Source organism: Piliocolobus tephrosceles, chromosome 13 (genome assembly GCF_002776525.5).
Source record: "Piliocolobus tephrosceles isolate RC106 chromosome 13, ASM277652v3, whole genome shotgun sequence".
Lineage (NCBI taxonomy): Eukaryota > Metazoa > Chordata > Mammalia > Primates > Cercopithecidae > Piliocolobus > Piliocolobus tephrosceles.
In genome coordinates, this window is record NC_045446.1 from 94,378,286 (window position 1) to 94,387,837 (window position 9,552).

At 34.7% G+C, this 9,552-nt stretch overlaps 1 pseudogene; it reads right to left on the reverse strand.

Moving 5' to 3' along the window:
• Positions 1-426: 426 nt before the first annotated feature.
• On the reverse strand, positions 427-1,157 carry LOC111539982 (annotated as a pseudogene).
• Positions 1,158-9,552: the final 8,395 nt, after the last annotated feature.

A 9,552-nucleotide genomic window follows, 5' to 3' on the forward strand; every position in this document is an offset into this window, starting at 1 on the left:
ATATCTCACTGGTTTTCAGTTCTGATACATCTTGACTATATTATCTTGGACAAGACACTTAATTTATGTAAGTCTCAGGTTTTTTTTTTTTTTTTTTAATTAGGACAATGAAAATAAATTATAAGACCTAACATGATTGTTGTGAGGTTTAAACAAATCAATATACACAGACTAAATAGCATGATGGTTTACATTTACCGTATACATAGTACCTGTTATTAATAATAAGGAAAATTTTCCAAGGTCTGGCACATAATTAGTGGTTGAGCTAAAAGTAGAATTCAGATATCTTTGATAGGAAATATTACTAAAATAAGACATAATCTATAACATCAGCTCATAATTGATATTGAATATGTGTAATTACTATTACTATAAGCTGTCTTCAATTTTTAAATTTGTTTTTTTTTTTTTTTGCTGGAAATGAAGTGATTTTTAATTTATAAATAAAAAACTCTCTAAACGATTTTCAGAATATATTACAAGTTTAGTTTTAAATAGACTTAAATTTATAATAGGTCTTACAATGATTTCAATAAATAGGGACTCCAGAGCACAATGTGGAGGTACAACAATCACGTGTTGACCTCTTAATACTCCAAGGGGATCAAAATCTTTTTCAAACACAGAAGGAAACTGGGCTTTGTACAATGCTAGCCCCTAATAGCTATCTCCTTTATAAACTACAATATTATTGTCAGTTTCGTATACTTTTACTTTATAAAGAACTCCTACAGGAAGAACTTTCTGGAGGTTGTCCCAGATATAAACAGCTACATTTTCAGTCGTGCTCACCACATCTGCAAAGTATGGCACATCCATATCCAGATTCTTATGATCAAGGGGTTGCATAATCACCTCCTCCATATGTTTTTTGAGATCAGCCAAATTCATAACCATTCCCGTAGCAGGGTCAGTCTCTCCATGTACTGTCACCACAACTTTATAATTGTGCCCATGGCCATTTGGATTGCTGCATTTCCCAAACAGTTTCAAGTTTTCTTCATCACTCAGAAATTTACTGTACGATCGGTGGCTGGCGCTGAAGGAGATGCGGCGGGACACTTGCGCCTGGCGGCGACGGCCGCCACCTGCCCTGCTCATCTTCCCCGCGCTGTCTGCACTACTCGGCCAGCACCTCCACCCGCCGCGCGGCCGGTGCCTCCTCCCCAATTTTTAAATTTGTTATAGAATATTATGTTACTTTTAGAATTGCAGGTTGGGAAGTGGAGATAGAAGTGAGGAGAAACAGGCCGGGCATAGTGGCTCACGCCTGTAATCCCAGCACTTTGGGAGGCTGAGGCAGGCAGATCACGCGGTCAGGAGATCAAGACCATCCTGGCTAACATGGTGAAACCCCGTCTCTACTAAAAAATACAAAAAAATTAGCCAGGCGTGGTGGCGGGCGCCTGTAGTCGCAGCTACTCGGGAGGCTGAGATGGGAGAATAGTGTGAATCTGGGAGGCAGACTTTGCAGTGAGCCCCGCTGCACTCCAGCCTGGGTGACACAGCCAGACTCCATCCAAAAAAAAAAAAAAAAACAGTGGGGAGAAACAAGAAATATTCACATATGGGAACAGGGAACCAAAACTCCAAGTTTTTTAAGTTTTGTACAATAATCAAGGAGACTTGCTTTATAATAGATATTGCCAAGCTCAGTACCCTTAAAATCACCAATGATTCCTGGCCTTGAGAAGCTTACAAGTAGTAAAAAGAAAAGTAAACAAATAAACACACACACAGCCACACTCATATACATATGATGGGTATAATCGAGAATTCTAGATGGAATCATCTTTGTGTAAGAAATAGTATTTTTTGAAAGATCTTTCTGTAATGGTTTCATTTATTCTGCATAGATAACTTTGAAACTGGGACCCAAAGGACAAGTTTCAATATGCTTTGTAACTGGTCCAGGATAGTGCTGAATCTTGCTTTATATAAAGGAACCAAAAAAAACAATTCTCACTCAGTAATCCAAACATGACAAAAAATAGGTTATGACTGTGTAGCCAAATAATTGATGTACCAAAGATTGTTATGTGACTTATTCATAATTAAAAACCCATAGGTATATAATTTTCCCCATCTAGATCAAATATATTCTATCCTCATACAGCTATAAAATAGTTGTGACAAGAGATTTATTCCTCTTTTATGAATGATCTATGGCCATTCTTGTGTAAATTTCACAGAATGTCTTCTACTGAGCTAGAGTAATATGATTGATAGAGAGCTGTAGTTAATCCCTAGCATTAGGATTTTGTTTAATTAGAGTTTGTCAGAAAATTCTACTTCGGAGAAGAGTTAGTGGTATTTTCAGTATTTTGTGTCATTACAAACTAGACATGTTTATTCCAGTTAACATAAGCTGTAAAGCCATCTATAACAGCAAGACTTCCCAGTCAGTAATAAAAACAGGCCAACACAGGCCATTTGTGTTTGAGGTGAATCCCTAAATATTCTAGGCTGTGTTTGCTGAGTATGTTTAGTAATTGGGTCTTTAGTTAGGTTTGGGAGACTCTTAGGAACACAGGCTATAGTGGATTTTTTGTTGTTGTTGAATTAGACTTTTTGGGAACCCTTTTCTTAGGCAAAGAGTGATGATCTTCAACCCTTGGGAATGATCATGCTTACTTCCCTTAAGTAATATTCTAAATATTCCAATTTTTTTCCCATAATTATCTCATCAGGGAATGAATTTTTTCTCAAATTTTTAAAAAAGGAATCAAGAGATAAATAAATCTCCTCTCCACAGGCTCTAATTTGAGGCACAAAAGTTATGTCAGAAAACTTAAAATATATAATAGTCAAAAATGTGCAGTTTCATTGGAACTGTCATTGGTTTTCACAACAATGCTATCTACCAGTCACAAGAATAACAGATCTTGTGCTGCCTCTGTGTAACTTATGAAATTATGTCAAATAATACGTGGCCACATTATAAGAATGTCTTTTGATGAGTGTAAAAGTATAATAATCATCAAACATTGTTACAATTTGTGAGCATCAGTTCTTGTGCCAGGATCATCATGCATAAATCTTTACAACCATTCTCAATGTTGGTATTATTTTTTTCACAAATTACAAACTGCATTTCAGAATAAAAGATGTTAAATTACAGTTCAGCTAACAGATACTGTGTTTTTTTATGTTTATTCATATTTAATGTCCTCCTTAAGGTGTTCCTTTGTGACAGAGAAGTATGCATCTCACCCTGCAGAACTCAGGCACAACCACATGACTTGCTTTGGCAGGTGAAATATGAGCAGAAGTAATGTATGTCCCTTAAGAACAGACACTTTTAAGAGCAAGCATGTGCCACTGTTTTGCTCTGCCATAAGAACTGGCAATGTTCAAAATGCAGCCTGCCCTATCAGTCAGGGCTCAACAGAAGAAAGGGTATGGAAGAGAGTTGCAGCCAACCAAATACAGATGTGTAATATATTCTAGAAAAAACCTTCATTGTCAGACACTGAAATCTGGGGGTTGTTACTGTAGCATAACCTAACCTGATGGGCACAGTACCAAAGACAGAAAAAGCTCTCAACTGAATTTAACCTCAAGGCCCATGCTTATATGCTGATTTTTCTTAAAAGAACGAAACCTTTTAGCTTTACAGTTATTCATCAATGTTACGTTTGTGACCATGTTCCCTATGCTTGTACATTTAAATTCATCTCTATCCACTTAGTAATCTGTTTTCCACTCTTGGATCTGCACTGTTTCTTGTCTCTGTGCCTTTATTTATTCTAATAAATAAGTAAATGCAAATAGAGAACTATATCCAATATCTCTTCCCCTTTATCCAGCAATCTTTACAGTGCTCAAGACCTGGCTTATAATTTCCCAGTTATAGAAATGTTTCCTGATTAAATCTATACTTTGCAATGAGTCAATGCACTGAAAACAACTAAACCATTTTTTATATCTAAATTACCATGATGTCAGCAATTCATAGGGCTCTTATATCACTAATGTCTATTTTCAGTTGTTTATCCATGGGAAAAGAATATTCAATGGGACGTCGTATTCAATGAGACCGGGAAATAATACATACCCTTATAGATGCCCCAAAGGAAGTCATGTTCCAAGCAATATTGTTCAACAACATCTCTACAATTTTATTTTCAAAGTTCAGAATTTCTGACTCCCTCATGTAATGAGAGTATTGTCATTTTGTTGTTTGGCAAGGTTGGGTGGAGTTCAGGCATAAAGCAGCTGAGACTTTATTCAATAAAGAATGGACAACCTGGTCCTCACCAGTGACCTAACTGTGCAGGTATTTCCTTTGTGGGAAATATTTTCACTCAAAAAAAAAGAGAGAAAAAAAAAAAAAAGAAGAAGAAGAAGAAGAATAGTACTAAGGATAAAAAGAGCAGCAGAAAAATATGTTAACTGTATTTTGGGACATGGTTGCTACAATCTCTCTCTGTCTCTCTCTGTCTCTCTCTCTTCATATGTGTATATGTGTGTGTGTACATATATATATAATATGTTATATGTACTATATAACACATATTACGTATAATGTCATATGTATGACAATCCTAAAAGGATGCTAGGCTAATACATAGATATATCCGGTTGTAAAGTTTCTATATCTTACTTGAGGTTATACATTATGAACTCCAAATAACTATGATGTTTAAAAAGCAACCTCTAATATATTATGCAAAGAAATACAGTTCAAAGACCACAGATACATTAAAATGGAATCTTTTTCATTCCACCTTTCCCCAAAAAGAACCCCAGTTAATTTAAATAAGGCAGGAAAGGAGAAAAAGAGGGAGAAAAAGTAGGTAGAAATAGAAAACAAATAGTAAAATTAATTCCAACCATATCAGTAATTACATCAACTGTTAATAGAAGTTGATAGACAAATATCTTCAATTAAAAGGCAAAAATTATAAGAGTGGATATAAAAGCCATCTCTATATGATGTTAGTAGAAGAGGCACATCAAATGTAAAGGCAAAGATATATTGAATGTAAAATGATAAAAAGATCATATTATACAAACAGTAAGCATAAAAGACTCAAATGACTGTATTAACATTAGATAAAGTAGACTTGTAAGCAAAAAGTGCTAAGATAAAAATGAATATTTTTTTCTTAATAATAGTAGGGTTAATGCCCAAGAAAACATATCTTCTATCCCTAACACCCACACACATACGTATATTCTCTAGTTCAGACTCTAAATGAACATTGTGATTGTGTATTTTCCAGCAGATAAGAAATATTCTGCCATGTAAATTCATAAAGTTATGCTGATATGCAAAACTCCACGGCACTGGAGCCCTTGTATTATACAAGACAAATTTCTCAAAGTAAATCAGAGGTCCTGTGCCTTCTTCAAATGTCTCTCTGTGATGGGCAGATGTTCTTCCAATGATTAGAGCCTTCATCATTGCATCATCCTAGAGATACAAAATATCCATAGGTATTTTAAAACTCCTATAACATTGCTATAACACCATTTTCTATAACGAATGTTGTTTTCATGAACAGCCTTTGCAAGATTTGTACAAAGAATCCTTAAGCAATGAAATGGACTTCCTGAAATTGGTACAAACTTCCATATAGATGTATTTCTAAATTCAGATTTATGCATCTGAGGAACATGGTGTTTTGCAGCTAATGCTATCACTTTCCATTGCAAAATTTCCATTTTGTACTTAGATTCAAATATTGCAGAAAATGGTGAGAAAATCTATTTGATCTCTTTAAAAAAGACTATTAAATACATGAGTAATACATAATAATCATGATGGGAGGTCAAAATTGCATGGAATTCTATGTACCTTTCTCAGCCATTTATTTTCTGAATAAAGAACAAAAGGAGGAAGGAAAACAAAATTAAGGTTGAGGAAATTCAGGTGCACTGCATGTTCCATAAGGTCTAGAACTCTGCTTATTATATGGAATTCCTAAAAATAGCCCAGAGTCAAAACCCTTCATTATGGGGATATTTTAAAATGTACTGCTGCTGAGAGTTCTTCTCCCACTACTTCAGAATTAGCGGGAGAAGGGTATGGGCCACTGACAATTTATGAAAGTATCCTAACTTGGTGCTAGGGTTTAAAACCATTGCTCTAGGAATCTCAGGTAACTCAAATCAATTTTATTCGATTTCAGGTATATGAATTTAAAACACTTGGCATTCAGTCTTGAGCTGTTTCTGTAACATTACCGTAATTACTTTAAAGCCATTACAAGGAGCAGACATTCTTGAATTTTTTGATGGGGTATTAAGTACTGTTAAATGAGTGTGACATCAGGAGTAGATAAAGGTTAAGGTAGGAGCAGCCAATGTTCCTTAGCTTCCTTGCATTCGTTCTTGAGAACTAAACTCTAGTGGTAGTTTATAGCTGTCCTCCTTTCCTCTAAAGAAATGCAAGAGGTTAATCCAGGGAGCCTTCAATACTGCTGCCCCCTGAATCTTGCCAATCTCAAGAATTTAGATTCATCAATGGGAGGACCTTCAGATGAAATTTGCTGCCATCTACTTGAACTGGCTAAATTCTCCTTTCATATTTAGCTTGGTCATTTTTAAACAGTTCACGAAAAGGAAAACCTTGGATAACATATTGTTCAATTTATCATTCCCCAAAGTAAATAATTGTAAATGCTGCAAACCTCTAAATGAATGATAGCTAAATATTTGCAACCTTAATCAAAATAGTATCAGAGAATGATTAAGTTTCCAGTCTTCCTGTTTCTGTTTCTCACTGCTCAGCAACTTGGCTATAACAGATCTCTGTAATCTGCAAAGAGCCCATTGCTAAACCTGCTGAAATGAAGTTTCTAATACTGCAGAATGAAGTCTGAGATAGTGTGATAAGTTTCAGCTCGTGTGGAAAGAGCTGTTAAATCTAAATCCTTTCTAAACTAAACCTTTTTAATTCACTCACCTAAATGTGAGACTCTTTAGTTATTGCATTTCTCTGATTCCATTGTGCAACAGTAGAGTTTAGAATTGTTAACAGTTGACTTCTTTCTGGATTTATTGTGATTTGTGGGACACAGAATCGAAAATACTGACTAAAGCTTAACTGCAGTGCCAGTTGCCCATTAGACATTTTGACTTTTTAGTAGCCTTAGCAGATGTACACTCAGGCTAAGTGAGATCTCATAAACACCATTTTGATAAAAATGCATTCATTTTATGCATTCCTGAATAAAGCTTCCCACGGTGACCCATTACACAGCTTAAATGTTTAGCCTTTTGTGGAACATAAGAAAACATTTTGCTTTCAAAATGAGGCGCATTTCTTTGTTTATGTTGTGGGAGCTGAACAGATTTGTGGATCAATTATTTACAAGCCATTTATGAGTCGGGATTTGCAAATTTCAAAGGAAAGACTTAGGAAATACAACTGTATCCTTTACTGCATGTTATTTTGATGTTTTCACGAGAGGGACGTTAACATTCAAGGCATCTTATTTTCCTATTCGTGATATTGTTCAATACCATGAAAGATGTAAACTCACTACAAAAAATAAAATTAAAAATAACGGCAACTTAATTTTCTTTCAGTGAGACCATCCAAGGTTCATTTTACATCAACATATTATTCCGTATAATTAACAATAGTTTGACTTGTAACGTTCCATTGAGAATGGAATATGGTGCTTGGAATGCTGTTGCTCAATATTTCCTGAGTTAAAAAAATATGTTTCTAATTTGGTAAAAGCCACATGGTTAAGCTTTATTTAGTGATCATTTTCGTTCCAAATGTTGTAAAGTCTTTGGCAAATTTTATTTTTTTCAATTTATAAAAGTGAATCTTGAGATGATTTATTTTTGTGCTTTGGTTTGAACAAAGTTTATAAAAATAATTTATAATCACTGATAAATCTATGAATAAATCATTATAGTCAATTGTATTCATGAAATACAATGGCTTTGGACTCCTGGGATGCTGACATTCTCTTATTAATGGAGACAGAGCCTGTTTATAGTCATTGTCACCTGTATTTACTGAAAATAATCATTAAGTTGCTTTACATGGAGTTCAATACTCCCATGGGAAAGAAGGTGCAAATTAAACACCCTAATCAGTGTGAAGGGTTGTTGAGTAGATTGCATTTTCCAGTTAATTCTCCCCTTCCTTTATACAAGCATACTTCATTTTATTGTGCATCACACTTTATTGTGCTTTGCAAATATTGTGTATTTTTACAAATTGAAGGTTTGTAGTGACCCTGCATTAAGCAAGTCTATTGTTACCATTTATCCAGCATCATGTACTTACTTCATGTCTCTGTGTCAGTAGTTTTTAGCAATAAATTCTTTTTAATTGATTTTTTTCAGACATAATGCTATTGCACACTTAACAGATTTAAATTATAGTATAAACATAACTTTTCTGTGTGCTAGGAAACAAAAAAAATTGTGACTTGCTTTATTATGATATTTGCTTTATTGCAATGGTCTGAAACCAAACTTACAATATCTCTGAGGCTTGCTGTGTATGCATCTGAGTCAGAAAACATAGTGGGAGATAAAGATGCCTCCATATAGCTTACACTTTCAAAGGATAAATGAGCAGAAAAATAGAAGTTTACTTTGAATGAGTTGTATCTTTCTCCTGCTTTAAGGATTCATTCTTCCTTTATCACACATCTATTAAGTGCCTAGGCCAATGTTAAGCTTTTACATTAAGACATGATAGAATAAGGTCCCAGGGGTTAAAATCTAGAAGTCATAGTCTTGTGTGATTAAAACTATGACCATGTTTTTAGTTGGCATAGTTATAAATAATTAATGCACCAAAGGGTAGACTTGGAAGTAGATACCCTAATAAGAATCTTTTTGTTTACTAAACACAGTTTACTCAACTCAATCCCCTACCCACTCCATATTGTCATTTGAAATGGCAGCCATAGAGTTATTTTTAAGGAATACTTTTAGGTGTTATATCACACACACAGAAGGACATTTTTACATTTGCATAGAAATACACTAACAGATACCACAATGCAAAGTAGTTCATTTTTACATATATATGAAAAACATAGGAAAGAGGGCCAAGATGTCTGACTCAAAATAGCTAGTGTGAGTGGCTGTCATGAAGAGGAATGGAAGGGTGAGTAAATACAGTAACTTCAACAGAAACCGAATACTGCACGTTCTCATTTATAAGTGGGAGTTAAATGATTAGAACACGTGGACACATAGAGGGAAACCACAGACACTGGCGCCTACTTGAGGTTGGAGGGTAGGAGGAGGGAGAGGAGCAGAAAAGATAATCATTGGTCTAGGACTTAATTCCTAGGTGATGAAATAATCTTTACAACAAAACCCTGTGACATGAGTTTACCTGTGTAACAAACCTTCACTTGTATCCCTGAACCTAAAATATATATATATATATTTTAAATAGAAGTTATGTAGAGTAAAACAAAAAGAGAAAAATTACTGAGCAAATTAACCATGTCTTAGAAATTTGTGGGACAATATTAAACTGTCTAATGTACATATAGTTTGAATCCCAGAAGAGCAATGGTGAGGACAGAAAAAAATATTTGCAGACATAATGGCTGA